Source organism: Capra hircus, chromosome 13 (assembly GCF_001704415.2).
Source record: "Capra hircus breed San Clemente chromosome 13, ASM170441v1, whole genome shotgun sequence".
In the NCBI taxonomy this organism is placed as follows: Eukaryota; Metazoa; Chordata; class Mammalia; order Artiodactyla; family Bovidae; genus Capra; species Capra hircus.
Genome location: NC_030820.1, coordinates 3,271,832 through 3,289,361, shown reverse-complemented (window position 1 = coordinate 3,289,361; position 17,530 = coordinate 3,271,832). Strand labels below are relative to the sequence as shown.

The 17,530-nt window shown below is 42.0% G+C and overlaps 1 protein-coding gene across 2 annotated transcripts in view; it reads right to left on the bottom strand.

Moving 5' to 3' along the window:
- The window catches only part of SNAP25 (synaptosome associated protein 25), an 87,488-nt gene extending 76,160 nt beyond the window's left edge, over positions 1–11,328 (bottom strand). For both annotated transcript variants that reach the window (XM_005687812.3, XM_005687813.3), the window contains exon 1: positions 11,149–11,328. The gene's annotated coding sequence lies outside the window, so the exon portion shown is untranslated. The remainder of the gene's footprint in view (positions 1–11,148) is intronic.

The window sequence follows — 17,530 nt, the reverse complement described above, 5'->3', positions numbered from 1 at the left end:
GAGCCCAATGGTCCCCAACAAAAATATTAACACTCAATACAAAATGAAGCCAACAGACGTAGCTTCAGCAACAGTTCACTAACTTACAGCAAATTATTTTTTCTTAAGCTAAAGCAGAGCAGGGAATTTTGCATATCATCTCTAATTCAAGGGCCTTAACACCCAAGGCCTTAAGCAAGAGGGGACCAGTGCTTTGATAAAGCATAGCCCGAGTTTCTTCATTTCCGAAAGCTATCCTGAGACTCACAAAGCCATTCCCGAAGTGGAGGTGCTATTCAAAAGCATTTGAAAAATCCTTCCACAAATAGAAAAACCAAAGACTGTTGACACATTTTCCCATTTTATCGTGCATGCTGCTGAGGATAAAAGAATAATGTGGTGGTATGACCTGTTGTTTCTGTAAGCAACACCCACACTACAAAGAGGAAGAGAAGCACACGGCCTTTACGTGGCCTGCGATAAAGAACGCTGGACGTCTGGCGCCGCAAATGGTGGACAGTGGAACATGGTGACAGCAGGTCCTTCTTTCCCTGGGGGAGGTGACAATACTCCACAAGCTCAGCGCCACATAGCATCATAAGACGCATGCAAGGCAGCCACTGCTTTCTTCATACAGACGGAACACTGAGGCTCAGCCCAAGCTGGGCAAGTTGGTCAGGATGATGTAACTGAAGCGGCAGGGATGGGCTGGGCATGCCGCCCTCTGGCACTTGACTCAGCGCTCAGTGAGTTTCTCCAGGTAGCGCGCATCACCATATCTCACCTGAGCTTTTTTGTCCAGAGGACAGAATTCTTCAGATTTTGCTGACTCATGTTCTGTACATCAGAGCACATTTTCTAAAAGAAGATCTCAATGTATTGTGTGCGACTCATGAGAAAATTCATAAGGTGGTAGGGAAAGGCATGGGCTTTGCAGTCAGAGAAACAAAAATTCCAAAGGCTTTTAAGGTTGCCATGGAAATTAAATGAGATAATGTATGCCAAGGTCTAGCACAGCTACTATGGGCATGCAACAAGTTAGTTACTTTTTTCTCGTGGCCAATAAGTGGTGCCTCCACTCAGCTGGGGAAGGTAGGGCACAGAGTAACTGCTCAGTGGTTTTAGACTTGTCTCAAGAGGACTGGCGGGGCGGGGGCGGGGCATGCAAAATTCAGCGCTGCGTTGGTAACGGCTTTTTCTTAATGATTGTTGTCCTTTAGTTGCTAAGTCATGTCCAACTGTCTTGCAACCCTGCCAGGTTTCTCAGTCCACGGGATTTTCCAGGCAAGAATACTGGAGTGGTTTGCCATTTCCTTCTCCAGGGGGTCTTCCTGACCTGGAGATCAAACCTGAGTCTTGCATTGGCAGGTGGATGATAAATGGGACTAATTTACCACATCATGTCTCAGGGTATTTTTCTCTCCTACGCAAGAGGACACTGGATGTTTGAAAGGACAAGTTAGAAATTATTGTGTTTAGAGGACATTTTCTCAGAAGTTAACTCAACATGGAGAGTTCGTATATGACCAGGCCACCAACTCCATCACAGAAGCGAGCAAAATGCGTGGCCTCAAAAACAAGAGTGAGCTGAAGCCACCGATCTGTCTCCACTGACTGTATGTCTCAGTAAACATGTGAAGAGAGGCAGCAAAAATATCCTTTCTATCCTAACGGAAAGTAAAGAATTTCAACAGCTTATCTATGTTAAACAGCTTGGCCTTATATGTGAAACTGGCCTAAATCACTCATAGGCAATATCCTTCATGTTCTTCAGTGGTTTTTCATATCTGAATATAAACCTACTTTTAGTAGTGTTTTTCTTGAGATTCTTCTGATTCTTCATTAGCATTTTAACTCTTGACTCATAGGTGATAAAACAGCAGGTCAGAAAAATTAATTATTTGCCAAACTTTGGCAGCTAGTTGGGATAAACAAACGTAATTCTTTAGGACACGATTTTATTCCAACATTTAGGGTGAATCTGTATTTCTGAGTTGTTCTGATCATCATATCTGATCAATAAAAGAAGAAATTACTTACAGTGGTAGAATTCTCTGCAAAGGGGTAGCTGGCATCCCCATTCACTCATTCTTTTCCTGTATACCTGGTGTGTGACAGGAATTGTTACAAGTGCTGAGGATTCAAAGATGGTTAAGACACTGCCCTTGGTCTCAAAGACCTTTATAGTCTGTGAAGGTAGAGAAATTCACAAGTACCTAATTACAAAGCAATGTGATAAATCTTATAAGGAAGATGGGGGCACTGCTTATTGGTAAGAAGAGGTAGATTCTGAAAAGCAAGAGCTGGGAGATCATTACATTCTTCTGTTTGTTCCTGAATCTTTGAAACTTGTTTGAGGGAGTTTCCAGAGGAGGGGAGTGGATTGGCTTGGGAGGTACTGTCACCTAAAAGATGTTGCTGTTTTTCTCAGTCACTCTATTCTTACTTTGTGCCATGAATTTTATAGTTGGGACTAGGTTTCCTGGCCTAGGAAATACTATGTTTCTTGAAGCCTGACCTATTCTCCCCATGAGTGGTGGGGAATTGTCTATATAGGGAGAGACTGGGGTACTGTAATATAACAGGAATATAAAGGACATTTAGTGATCTCCTCATTTGTTGCCACACAAACAGAGACAAGTGTGCACACAGATGCATCTTAGATGTTTACTAAGTTCCTAGATGGCTAAGGATGGCTCTTAATTTACATTCTGCTTATGATGACAACCTTTCCGTGGACATTGATCACTGAGTAGAAACTTTCAATCAGTTGCATATTTTGGACAGAGAGCCAAATGCTTTTCTAAGTTGGGTTAATGTCCTTGAGTCTAAAAGGACTCAAGGTGAATTGTGTCTTCTAAAAGAAAAATACATCAAGAACAGATGCCCAGCAAAAATACACTGAAGGCAGAATCATGTATGTTTTATTCACTGCTCTATCTTCACTAACCAGTACTGCTTTCCTGGGACAAGACAGATGTTCAATAAATATTTGTTGAATTAATTAGTGAAGAGTGCTATAATGACAGCTGATTTATGTTTGAGGAGGGAATAGAGGGATAGTCACTTTGAAATTGGAAAAAGTTCATATAGTCAGCAATTTCTCAAGCATAAATCAGGAATACTATCTTGCTTTCTAGTATTATAATGAAGTTATAATGGACTTTCCTATGAAAATGAAAACATTCACTCGATGGAACTATTGCATATTGAAACCTTTTGCCAGTGTTCTTCCTAGCCGATTTACTGGCATTTAGTTCCCTCTACTTTCTGTCTATGCTGCAGTGTGATTTGCCTCTAACTAGCTGTCAGACCAACCTCAGCAAAATTTAACAAATATACTGCTTCACAAGTTGTCAGCCACTATTCTTTGAAACTGTACAGAACATGAATAAAAGAGATCAGCAATTTGGCTTGAGATTCTCCATGGAAAGGGAATTCTGTTCAACTTGCAGGACTCTCTAAGCTGCACTGAGAGATTTCTCTAGAATAGGGATGAGGCAGGAGCACAGGGAAACTCTGGCCTCTGGGGGCAGCTGAGAGGCTTTTGTTTTCTTACCTGTCATCAGCAAAGGACAGAAACCACTCACTCAAGCCTGCAGGCATAAAAAATCATCTCCCAAGTTCAAAAGCTATATCTAGGGTCATTTGGATATAGAAAATGATGGGGAAACTGGGACAAGATAGGCATTTTGTTGAACCTGGAACCATTCTAGACGGAAAACAACCTTTTCTTCAAGTATGAAATGGACCATTTTGGAAAATGAGGTAAGCGGGCAGAAAGTGCAGTCTCAAATTAAGACATGAGAATTAGCCATCTCTGGGTAATATAACACGATAGTTGCTCACTTGTGTCTGACTCTTGCCATGGACTGTGGCCAACCAGACTCCTCTGTCCTGGAGAATTCCAGGCAACAATACTGGAGTGGGTGGCCATTCCCTTCTCCAGGGGATCTTCCCAACCTAGGGATCAAACCTGAGTCTCCCACACTGGCAGATTTTTACAGTCTAGGCACCAGGGAAGCCCCTCTCGGTAATAGGAACCAAATAAAATCAGTAACAAAAACCCAACAATAGAATAAAAGATAAGTAAGTTGTTTTAATTTTCCCTTCCCAGGGATTATACTTCAGCTTCTTTTACTAACTAAGAGGATCAAATTTATTTTTCAAAACCACAGAAAGCAAGTCATAAACCTAGCGCAGCTGTCATTCAGCACCAATCCAGTCTGAGCATTGTTAATTCACTTTGAGTTCCTCCAGAATGGTTGTTAAGCATTTAAAAGGAAGCACTAACACTTGAACAGGACTTTTCCCCATCTCTTTTTGGGGATACAGATTTGTTCTTCTCATTAGTTAATCACTGCTGAAACTAACCTCTGTGAGTCAGCAGTAAGAAAATCAGTTAGCAACTCCTCTTGTTATCATGCTTTACTTTGATGGAAAGATGCTGAAGTCTGCAGTAAGAGTGAGGTTATAGCAACAAGGGGAACAAGGCTTTTCTGGAACTTGTGAATTTAATCCACACATGACTATGAATTTAATTAACATATATTGTACCGCCAGCTGTAACCTCTGAACTTTAAATCTCATAGCCTTTAAAGCTTCCTTCTCTCCTAGTCCCTCATCCTTGAAACTTTTTCGTAATGCTATTTCAGCACCTTCTCCCAATCCTCCAAATTTTATTAGTTTTTGAGCTGGCTACTTAAATCATGTAATTCAGTTCATATGAAAAATGTTGCTTTTTAAGTACTTATGATCTCACAGACTCTATAAAAAGCTTCTGTCTCCCCTTTTCTAAGAGGTAGGAGAAGAAAGAAGAATGAGGATATAACAGCTAATCAGTTGCTTTAAATGAGGCAGAAGTCATGATCAAAAGGGGGTTTAGAAAGAAAAATTTAAAAACAGTCAGGTGGGTTAAAAGAGGAATTATAAAAAGTTTAGGCAGGTTGAATAAAACAGTCTGTGCCAGACAGCAATAAATCTGATTGAGAAGGAGGGGAGATCCCCCAAAGCAGTGATGACTCAGATTAGGGCTTTGAGAAAAAAGTCAAGATTTCTTAAGTCTGACCAGAAAGGCCTCAGAAAGATGATGTCAAAGAAATTATTGAGGGGGGAAAAAAGAGAGAGAAACGCTGAGGAGCAGAGGGGCGGTGGATATAATCAATCTTACATTGAGAGAGGCAGTCAGGTCAGTTACTGAAGCAGTATTAGGCAGTAACCTCTGAGACCACCAGGTAAACCGTCTCAGACTCACCCACCTAGACTTTTCACCACTGAGTTCATTAACTTCATTAATATGGTAAGAATATTGGGAAGCATTCATTCAATTCTGTCATTCAGTAGATGGAGAAATTGAGTTCCAAGTGGAACTCAGTTCCACCATTCAATAGTGGTTGAATGATTCATTTAAAGAAAATAAAAAGCAGTTGCTTTGGGTCTAAATCCAGATCTCCTGGCTCCTGAGCAGCTAGCATCCTTGCCATCATGCTCTGCCGTCAAACTGAAAGGGGAAAGATACTGCAAACAAACAAACAAAAAATCATGGATATTCTGTGCCCTATTTCTCCAACATGAAAAATGTAGACACTGCAAGAGGCTGCAGAGTGTATAGCTTAGACTCTGAAATCACACGGACTGCATTTAAACCCTGGCTCTGCTCTGTAATGTTAGGCAAGTTATTTAGCCTTTCTTCGCCTCAGTTTCCTCTTCTGTAAAATGGAAACAATAATGGTACCTGATTACAGGACTGTTATGAGGATTCAGTGAGCTAGCACAGGTAAAAGCTTTTAGAATTAGAGGTTCACTCTTCTCCCCCACAGACCTGTTCTGATTAATCACTGCTTTGGGTATCTCTGTTCTCAGATTTATGGCTTACTAAATGTTATCTAATATCACATATGAACTGACTACGGTTTATCATTTATTTAGACATTAGAAAACTGCTTGGAGTTTTATATTGGGCGAAGTGCTTTGAGATCCTTGTGAAGAAAATTATGTTCAAATAAGTAGCAATGATAGTAATTCTGAAGAGTTCAAAGTGTAGACAGCATTCTCTGGAAATTTCTCTGAAGCCTCTTTCCTCTTGTAAGATTACTTTTTAAAAAACTGTCTCCACTCACCACGTTCTGCTTCCTCAGCGCTCTGTCCTATCTCCTCCCTTCTACTTAATAACTTGGAAGGCCCTCTGCACTCAGTTTAATAACCATCAGTCTGACCTTCTAAAGCATCAAACGTCACTATCTGCAATTTTGCCCCAGGGAGCCAACTTGGAAATCAACATGTTATCCTAAGGATGTCTCTCCTGCCAGTGTTTTGGTGAAGAACAGATGAGAATAGTCCCTTGACACTTCTGAGCGAGAATTGAAATAGCAACAAGATCTATGTCTGCAACTGCCATTTATTTTTCCACATGAAGCCACGGACTATTTCGGGCTCAGCAGTTCCATCAGAATTTGGAATTGTGAAGCTCTGCTGTGAGAGTAGCAACCACAAGATTAAAAACAAAATGGGTATAGCTCAGACCTCAAGCAAGCCCTGGAGTGAGAGTAATCAGCAAAATTCAGCTAGGATGCTAGGATGGTAAGGAAAGAAATAGGATATACTACCCACCTTACCTCAGTTTTTCAAACTTTCATCATAGCATCTTGTATTCCTTCTTTCCTTTCTTCTTTCTCCAGTTTTGGCCACTGGGAACTGGTTCTGTGTGTCATGCTACCTGAAGCATGAATAGAAAACCTGGCCTCTTTCCCCATCTATCCAGTTAGTATATTTGACAATGCAGACTACTCAGAGTCCACAAGAGTGTTCCACGTGTTTATTATTCAAGTGTGCCTTCTGGATACCTCTCATCCCCAGATTTCTGACCCGATTCTGAACCTTCTTGGTAGACATTCATCTTGAATAATTTGTTCCCAGTCAATAATTAAAATTTGAAACTTACAATTAACTTCTGGGTAGGACTTAGAAGCCCATGTGTGTACTGCAGGATGATCTTTCTTAAAATGCATTATTTTTTGAGATATCTGGTTTCCTTTATTTTTTTATTGGAGGAAAACTGCTTTACAGTATTCTGTTGGCTTCTGCTGTACAACAGTGCAAATCAGCCATCATTACACATATTTCCCCTTCCTCTTGAGCCTCCCCCCCCTCCTCCCATCCCAGCACGCTAGGCCCTCCCAGAGCACCAGGCAGGCCCCCTGCGTTACACAGCCACTTCCTGGCTATCCATTTTACACTCGGTAGTGTATATATGTCGATGCTCCTCTCTCCATTTGTCCCACTCTCTCCTTCTCCTACAAGTCCATTCTCTATATCTGAGAATATTCCCTCCATGCAGGGTGATCTTAACAGATGACTAAATGAGGACTGGTTATTATTTTTTTAATTTATCATCCTTTATGATAACACTTTGCCACTCTCTATTCATGAGAGAATGCAAATTTAGTTCCATTCAGTCAACAACAATTCCAAAATGCTAAAAAAAGACATGGCTACTTTGTACATCAGCTTCTGCTCAGAAATCATCTGCAAAGGATAAAGCACTAATTCCTCAGTGTAGCATTCAAGGCCTTTCATAGATGGCTCTAACTCACTGTTCTAGCATGTTCCCCTTTTCAAGCTTCCCACTCCACCCAAATGGATGGGCATTTTTAGGGTTTGCTGAGCATAACTTGAGCATGTTTAACTTGTAGTCCTACCTATGCTGTAACTTTTACTTGGCAGACTTCCCCCCACCTCTCTCCAACCTCCAAAAGCCAGCTCAGGTTCTGTTTCCTCTGTCAAACCATTCTAGTCCAATGAAATATTGCCCTAAGAATTTCCATTCCTTACTTTTGGTCACACTGACTTAGCAAATAATTATATACTCCCTCATGATTTTCCTTCTACTGTTTTATTGTATTTTCTTTCTGGTATTATTTACAAATGTTTGTTGTTTATTGTTTTCATTAAGAATACTAGATGTTAAACTTCTTGAGGTCAAAAACCATTTAAGCATGAGATTTTATATCTTCAGTTGGGTTCATTTATGCATCTGGTGCTCACTGATTGATCAATATCTTTCAATCAGGTTTGTCTCTGCTGACAAGGGATGACATTGCAGAAATGTATCTAGCACTGAGGCTGAAAACACCAATTTTCTTCCCTTTATAGAGCTGTAAATCAGTTCCATGATGTGAGAAAAAGTTTATTCATAGTGCATCATATAAAAAGCAGACTCATGTATTTTTAATCCTTCATATCTTCTTTCTCAACTTCTCTCTCAAATTATCTCTCACTTCTCCTGATCGCCAACACCTACACGATCTGCTGAAGGCTGCCTGCTACAAGAGGAGGTGCTGCTGGCAGACACCTCAGTCTTTTGGTTGATGGTCAAGACTTAAGACTTCAAAAGTGTCTTTATATAATCTAATTCAGGGGCAGTTTGTACTGTGTTTGTGCATGTGTGGTCACGCATGTCTAACAAAGTGAAAATAAGATAGTGAATTCTTGGGAGATTTTACCATGGAGAGGTTAATAAGATTACAAATTGTTTCATGTTCTGAATGCCAAGGTGGTAAAGCAGAAAATTCCAGCAAGCAATCAGGCAGGGGCCATCAGAAGGTCTGTGTTAATGTTTCTTGGCAAGTCTTTACATCCATCTGCTTCTGCCTCTTCTCACTGTATTGCCCTGGATTTTTTAAATTTAAAACTTAAGATAGGAAATATTTTGATTTTTTTCCCTGAAGCTTATCAACAATGTAAATGTTAAAATTCATGTTTCAATTACATTTCTGTTTAACTTCTCAGTAAGCCATTAGCTCCATAATTGTGCACATCAACACTTCCTCCCAGATCTGTGCCCTTTGCCAGCTTCACTGCAGTCCTCTACCTCTGCCCCACCGTCCCAGTCTTCCACTAGCAAACAAACCCAGCAGTAGTTACTAATGACCAAGCACGTAATTCCGGAAGCGTTGAGCTTTTTCATTTGTCCCAACTACGCAGAGAGCTGTCTGGACATGCAGCATGGAGTCAAAGCATTTTTAAAGACTCCTAGCCATCTTGTCTCCTCTCCTCCCATCACTAAAACACAGTTGTTTATTTCATCTGTAGACTGCAGAGTTATAAAATTCATCTATGCAGTTACATACACTTCAATAACAATTTTACATTTGTATCCAACAACAGTTGAATATATACTTACATGGATCCACATAGTTATCCATAAAAAACTGTATAACAGTAGTAAATAAATAGCCAGGAATGAAAAATACTTTCTCTAAGTGGATAGGGCATTTGAGTACCTCTAGCATATAAATGACTGGACTTAATGACTAGCCCCAATATAAGATCTTATTTTAAGGCTTTTCAAGGGATCATGCTAACGTTTATTTACTGTGTGGTATCTACATTCTTACACATGATGCTGTTACTCTTATTTAACAACTACTCAGCGAGCACAGTTTTGTTCCTGGTCATTTTATATTGATTTTTGTCTATGCCAAATGGCTGGAAATATCCCTGTAACAATTTTTCTTCACTCAGAGGCTCAAAATGTCAGAGTAGAAAATAGTTAAAGTACTTATCACTGCCTCAGCAAAATCCCGCAGTGCTGTAAAGGAAATTACAGTAGATCTTTAGGTCAGAGTCCAGTTTCAGTCTAACACTATGGTCCTTCCATCTGCATCACACTGAAGGACACGGTTGGATTCTCCGGAGGAAAACCAGTCTTAATGTTGTCAAAATCAGAAAATTATCCTGAGATAACCAATGTCTACAGGAAACACTCTCATTCTGAAATCATGGCCAAAGAGGTTAAATCTACACCCTGAAAGACCCATAATATTTCTTACAGATGTATTTTTATGGGTATGTGCTTCTGTTCATGCCTAATTACAAAGATAAAGGAGAGGAAGAGGGATTCATTATTGAAGTTGATTTTGCTTAGTTCAATTACCCCCATATTTTTTTTATCAAATAGATATATGTCAAAAGATATAACACTCCTATAAAGAGATCGTGTTGCCATCTTCATATATACCCTTATCCATGACCACCTAGGATCTGTAGACAGATCTATTTTGTGTCAATAAATAAAACCCCTGATTTCCTACTGGAAGATAAGTACAAATCTTTAAAAATGTGTTTGTTTTCTACCTTAAAAAGGCGGGGGGTAAGGAGAGGGAGAGAGTAACAGAAAATTTCCATAAGTAGACTTTTTTCTGAAGCTATACAGGAGCTAAGCATGGGAACTGGTAATTGCCTGCAGAGGGGTCCGGTAGGAGGGATTTATTTTTCCCTTTTAACCTACTATGCCTGCTCTATTGGGGATATCCGAGAGATCGGAGTCTCAGAGAAGCAGTTTGGCCTGAAACCTCTAGCCCTGGCCAGGCGTCTCTGCCGCAGGTAGATGCGGCGCTGTGGCCGGACCGCTATCCGCGGTGCTGAAAGGTCGCGGGCGCCAATGCAGTCCCCTGATGTTGCTGTCCAGGGTGCTGAGCGCGGGCCGCCGCAGTCCCGGAGGCGAGCCCGAGCCCCCGCCCCCGCCAGTCTTCCGCAGAGCCCTCCCACCCAGCACTACCCGCCCGCCTTCCGCCAGCCTGCTGTTGACGTGGAGCAGGCGGCATAAATCAAGTCTGTGGGGCATGGAGGCTGCTGTGGCGGCTGCAGCTCAGCTTGCCCGGGGCGGGAACTCCCCTTTCTTTCGCCTCCCAGCGCCCACACCCTGCCTTCTACCTAATTCTTCCCTGGATAACAGCGCCCTAACGACAGCAGTCATGATAATAAGGTCAGAACGACAGGGTTGGTTTGTTTTCATCTACAGAAGGGGGGGGGGGGGAGGATAAAAACAGCAGCCTAAACATCTCTGAAAACTGCATCGCAAAATGGAAGAGACAGAGGGTCCCACTACTGTTTCAAAAGAGTAAGTTATTCCATACGTATTCTTGCGCTTCCACCCCATCGCTCCATCTGCACTACCCCCATTCACCCCTTCCCTAAGCAGCTCACCTCGAAAATACTTTATAAAGCCCTAGGCGAGAGTCTAGCCGGACGCACACAGACGGAATACCGCACCCTGGGTGCACAAATTCTTGTATTTGCCCAAGCTCACTTGGTCTGCCCAGCTGTGGTCCCTTCTGGGTATGCAGCCAGCCAGTGCCAGATCCACGACCTGGGGAGGGGTCTCCTTACCTTGGCTTCTCCAGAGGGTGGTGTTCGCCTGGCCCCTGCAGGTTCCAAGTGTGGAGGAGCCGCGGAGCAGGGAGGGAAGGAAAGACAGCGCCTGACCTCCCCGAGGTTTTGTCTTCAATGCAACGTGAGCTCTGCCCTCATCAAAGATGGCCGTCCCTTTTGACGTCAGCAGCTTTTAATAGCCATCTCCTGGAGGGGCGGGGAGGAAGTGTTGATGGGAGGGCGGGGGGAGGACGCGGGCGGGGGTGGGAGGGGAGGAGCCGCGAGGAGCCGCGAGGTACTGAGCGCTTGACTCAGCTCCCAGCTCACTTTACTGCAAAGCTTTGTATTTTAGTCTTTTATAAACACCCGAACGGAACTATTCTTATGATTCCACTTTAACACCCAGGCACGGGCAAATTCATTTATCTCTCGACTGGTCTTCTGATATTGTTTTGTTTGTATAGGTGTGTGTATGTATGTGTATTTGTTATATACATGGACTATATGCGATTATATATATACAAAAAATTTCCCCTGCTGAGTTGAGTCTTTGGTTGAGTCATGAAACGGAAGGGGAAGGCAGAGGAGGAGTAAGGGGTGGGGGATTTCAGCTGCAATTTGCTTTTTAAAAAAAGCTGGTCCGAAGGGGCATCCCTGTCAACCCCCACCAGCTCCATATATGGTCAGGCTACGTGGGTTGCTATTTTTATGAGTGATTTCTTCATTTTATCAAAGTAGCATCGAGGGCTTGGAGTTCGCATTAATATGGTCAGTTGCGGAGAGAGACTAGTACACGTTATTTTAAAGTACGTCAGAGCAATCATCACAGAGATTTCAAAGGAGTTGGGGGAAAGGGTAGGGAATGGTAGGTAGTTAACCCAACCAGCGTGGGTTTGCTGAGTTCAAGGCTTGGAGTTGAGAGCTGTTTGAGGAGGGCAAAATAGATGACGCTGTTTGGGATTGAATTTGCAGTCGGAGCCTAGGGTTTTATGTTGAACTTCTTAGTCCACAGAGGCGCCGTACATGCCTTATAGGATTGACTAGGCTTCTGGGGAGCGGGTAGTATGGGAATAGCTACAGGTTCAAGGATGCTGGGACGCTACAAAATTCTGCTGGTTCATTCAGTGCGCAAACCCTCGGTACCAGACGAAGCTGGCCTTCCGATGCTCAAAACAAGACGTGGGCGAGAGAAGCTAGTAGCGCTGGTCATAGGAGAGATTAAAAAGAATAATCATAAAGCAATAATCTTGTCCTTTGTTGTGTGCTTTAGGCGCCAAGAAGGGGAGGGGTGGTGGAGGGCGCATATGCAAATAGTCCCGCGGTGGCAGCCTCTCGGATGATTCATAGGTGTTGGGGAGGCTGTCTCGGGGCTCTCCGCGGGGAGGGCAAGCTGGGGAGCGCGTGGGAGGGGGGACCTCGGTTGAGGAACTGTTTGTACTTTTCCGGGAAGAATGAGATTAGAAGTCGTGCCTCGCAGTGTTAAAATTTGACGGCTCCTTTTAGGGGATGGAAAATCCTTGTCTGGGGGCTCGGTGGGGGACAACGTATAACTTCTACTCCCAACCCCCGCAACACACAACCCCGCTCTGAGGCATGAGAGCCAGCTTAGGTTTTTAATGCACAAGGAGAGAGAGAGAGAACGAATCCCAGGAAACAAAGGAGAGAAGCAGAGTTGTAAAGGGATCATTTATACCGAACAGAACTGTAAGAATTCAATAAGCAATACCTTTAATTGAAATAAGTGGATGTTATAGTCTCTTTAAAGACTTCTTGACCAAAGGGTATTTTGAAATATTAATGCTTTCAATAATAATTAACAAATAAGCTGGATTCTGAAAACAGGACGTGTTGCTGAAATGTGTTTACTTCATTAAACATTTAATATTCTTATACAGTTAAGAAAAAGAATCTGCTTGGTCCTCAGATACTTGACAATGAAACTCCTAGTTATAACTATCACCTTCGTTGTAGAGCAACCTGGAATGGGCTGGGAGAAGTGAAGGCGAATGCACTGATGTCACAGCAAAACGCTTTATGATCAGAATTTTTTTTCCTCTAAATGTGACTTTTTTTTAGCCCATAAAAGTTGAGGGTTTGGGGAGCCTGAAGTGGAAAGAAACAGAATATGTATATGGCCCTCAGTCTGAAAGTCATTCAGGCAGAAAGTTTTGTGCAGGAATGGAGGAGGTAGGGGATTTTCCAGATTAAAAAATAGTAAAACTGAAAAAGTATCTACGTCAGTGATGAAGGCTTATCCTGCGGGCGACAGCTCTGTGGCAGTCACAGGGGAGGACTGGCTTGGTATTCTGAATTTTCAGCTGCTGATGCCCCACATTGACATCTTTAAAAATTACACAGTCGAGGAGAGAGTCAGACTGATTCAAAGCATCACAGAAAATACCTCAAGCTCTACAGGATTATGCTGGGTGAAGGCAGCATTTCTCATTCTCTTGTGCTTCTGTTAAAAACGATGCTATTTGAGATGTTCTTCATTTTGTTCTGAGAAAAGAATAAATTGGAAAACATAGCCATTGGATAAATATAAGTCTATTCAGGAAAACCAGACATCTCTAAATGCATTTTAATATGATTATGAGATTTCCCCCCTAGGGTTTTCTCCTTGCTTGATTTAAAATAAAATCCATAGTCATCCTTGCCAGTAGGGAACCAGCATATTTATGTTATTCAGGATCCATAAAGGCCTAAGCCATACAGAGAAGGAAAGTGATGGGAAATTTGCTCTGAAATGATTCAGCTGCCTGTGAGTTATTTCTACAAAGATCCAACATGTAGAGTAATGAATGCTTAGGAGCTCATTTGATGAGTAATGAGAAAATTACCTGCTCTGCTGGATGGATATTTACACTATGCTAATTCAGTCTCTGAAAGCTTTTTCTGGTACATCATGCGCCAGAGTATCCTGGTTTGCAGTAACTCCAGATGTAAGATTTTTAGTTTATATCTCCCAGGTAAGGTATAAGATACAAACTTCCCCGGTGGCTCAGATGGTAAAATGTCTGCCTGCAATGTGGGAGACCTGGGTTTGATTGCTGGGTCGGGAAGATCCCCTGGAGAAGGAAATGGCAACCCACTCCAGTACTCTTGCTTAGAAAATTCCATGGACAGAAGAGCCTGGTGGGCTACAGTCCATGGAGTCGAAAAGAGTCAGACACGACTGAGCGACGGCACTCTCACTGTCTCTCACAAAGAATAATTATTAAAAAGTTTTTATAACATGTTATAAGGTCTTTCCAAAGTCAGTTTGCAAGTAGTTTAGAACTAGCCCAGCTCAGAACCCTCTTCTCCAAGATCATACCCATGAACAATATTTCAAAATATTGTGAATGCACAAGAATATACAATTTGACAGATCAACCATTTCAATTCCTTGGTTTCCTTTCCATGTGGCTTACTTGCTGCTTTCTCTTTATACATTTTTCCAGCTCTGACCCCAACCCCCGCCCCATTTATAGACAGTGACTTAATAGTACCTGGGGAAAACGTAAATACTCTAAATCTAAACTCATTGCGCCCTGAAACCTCTGAGGCAGAGACATATCTTGTAAGAGGTAGACGGAGGACTAAAGATATTGGTTTCTGTTTCTGGGTTGCTGTGTTGGAAAAAAAAAAGTAAGACTGCACCTCATAATTTCAAATAACACCTCATTCCTTACTAAGAACAACATTGTAGGATGGAAGGAGAAGTACTTAGCAGACAGATGCTGAGTGCTTCCAAACTCCTAGTCCTTAATGCATCGAAATTATAGGGTCTCTTTTGTACATGAACGCATCCTAGGACCCTCTCCCATACTGAGATATGAAGGTGGTCAAGCAGGGAGGAAGAACCCTGTGACAGGGACAAAAGGAAGGAGAAAATAATAGCCAAAATTAGCAAACTTTCAAAGGGCTCTTTGAAAGCGATCACAATATTCCTTTAGTAAGTCTTTCAGGAGTTTTATTAGATCTGTAACCTCTCTGTACCTTGGTCCTCTCATAGGTAAAATGGGGACAAAAATTATAACCAACTCAAAAGGAAATTGTAAATTGTGAAGTAATGATTAAGTAAACCTCTCAGTTTGATGAGACTTTTAACTTTTCCTTTAAGTAGTGACATAACTCTGCTTTAATATGAAGGGTTGATTGTTTTCATTAGCTGCTAATGAAATATGTATCAATTAATGACTCTGGTTTCTTCACCTGTATTGGTTCATTCATTTACTCAACATTTACCTGCCATATGCTTGACACTGAAATGGATTGGGATTTTAGTAAAACAGAGTGGGGAATTGAGGATTAGAGAGGCTAAGTAATCTAACCATAGCTAATAAATGATACAGCTGGAATTTGTGCTTTAGTATAGACTGGAATCACTGTGCTTTCGTACAGACTCTGCCAGCCCCATTGAACTTACTCCATCTGTATCTCTGCAGAGAAACAGAACCAATAGATAATGAATATATAGAGACATACATTCTCTCTCCCCCATACTGCCCTCCCCCTTCTTGTTCTCTAATATGTATGTGTGTGTATGTGTATATGTATGTATGTGTGTATATATATATATATATATATATATATATATATGCAAAGACATTTACTGTAAGGATTTGGCTCACATGATGATAGAGGCTGATGAGTCTCAAGACCTGCAGGGTGGGGTGAGCCAACAAGCTGGAGATCAAAGACACCAAGCCAATGATGGTGTAGGTCTAGACCAAAAGCCAGCAGGCTCAAGATTCATGGAGAACCGTTGCTTCAGTTTGAATCTGAAGACAAGGAAAAGCCAGTGTCCCAGTTTAAAGGAAGCCAGGCAAGAGGAGTTCTGTTACTTGGGGGAGAATCAGCCTTTTTGTTCTACTCAGGGCTTTAGCTGATTGGATGAGGCTCACCACGTTAGGGAGGACAATCTGCTTCATCAGTTTATTGATTTAAATGTTAATTTCATCCAAAGACACTCTCAGAGAAATGTCCCACTCCAGTATTCTTGCCTGGAGAATCCCACGGACATAGGAGCCTAGAGGACTATGGTCCATAGTGTCACAAAGAGTTGGACATGACTGAAGCAACTTAGCATGCAAGCATGCTGGTAATGGGATGAGTCTATGGATCACTGACCATAGGTTTGTTTGGGCTGAATTTCAAGACAAGATCTAGGCTGGCAAGATGATTACTTGGAATAAGCAGAAAAAATACAGTCCAAAGAAAAGAATGCCAAGTACAATCAAGGAGGGAATTCAGAGATCAATACCTAATAAGGAGCATAAGTAAAAATTGGGTCAGAAGAAACACTCAAAATATACTGGAGAGAGTCAGCCAGAAGTCAGAACAGAATATCAATATCAAGTGTCAGCTACTGTTTTTGAGGGGATGATGTGAGATCTTCAATAAGAATTGATTTCAAGAGCCAGAGACTCTGGCAGTGAAAGTCAGGTGGGGATGGGTTGGTTTGAATAATTCAGGATATGGCTGGGATGGAGCAAGGCTATCTGGGGTCATTCTGTTAGCGTTGGCCATGAAAAGCAGTGCAGTTCTGCCAGCTAACAGGTACCAGGCTGGGCAAGGCACTCTAATATCTCAGCAGATAGCATCAGTGACCTCTTGCTCATATCCAGTGGACTGCCCTTCTTTTTGACCTCTGACTTCACTTGACGGTGTGTGCAACGCTTTCCATTTCTTAAAGTGCTCTATCATGCTCTTGCTCCTGTCCCCACCTTCTCTGCTGACTGCTCATTCTCCACAGCATTTGGTTTGAAGCTGTAAAATTGTGGTGCACCACACATTAAGCTGGACGTTTCCCTGAGCCCTGCACAAGCCCTCTGGGAGCTCCATTTACCCACGGAGCATGTCCTGACTCTCCATCACGAACAGTTTAATACTCTAAGCCAAAGAGAAGATTGAATGGTTCACATTTGTACAAATTGTAAAGCACTGGCACACATGTGATCTCTTTTTATTCCCACAATTCTCTGAAGTATGGGCTTCCCTGATTGCTTGGGTGATAAAGAATCCACACTGTTTTGATTCCTGGGTTGGGAAGATCCCCTGGAGGAGGAGATGGCAACCAATTCCAGTATTCTTGCCTGGAGAATTCCATGGCCAGAGGAGCCTGGTGAGCTACAGTTCATGGGGTCACAAAGAGTCAGACACAACTACTAACACTTTCACTTTTATATTCCACATCCCACCTTCTCTCATGATCTTCAGAAACATATTCCTAGCTTCCTACTGAATACTCTTTCATCTGAAGAATCAAAGGCATTTCAAACTGAAGATATTTATGCATCAATTGATTTCTCCTACCCTTTTCCTCTTAAATCCTTTTTATAAAACTCTTTTCTTTAAAGAGGATAAAGGAGGTATTTATCTGGTCTAGTCTTACATCTGATGCATATTCCTATTA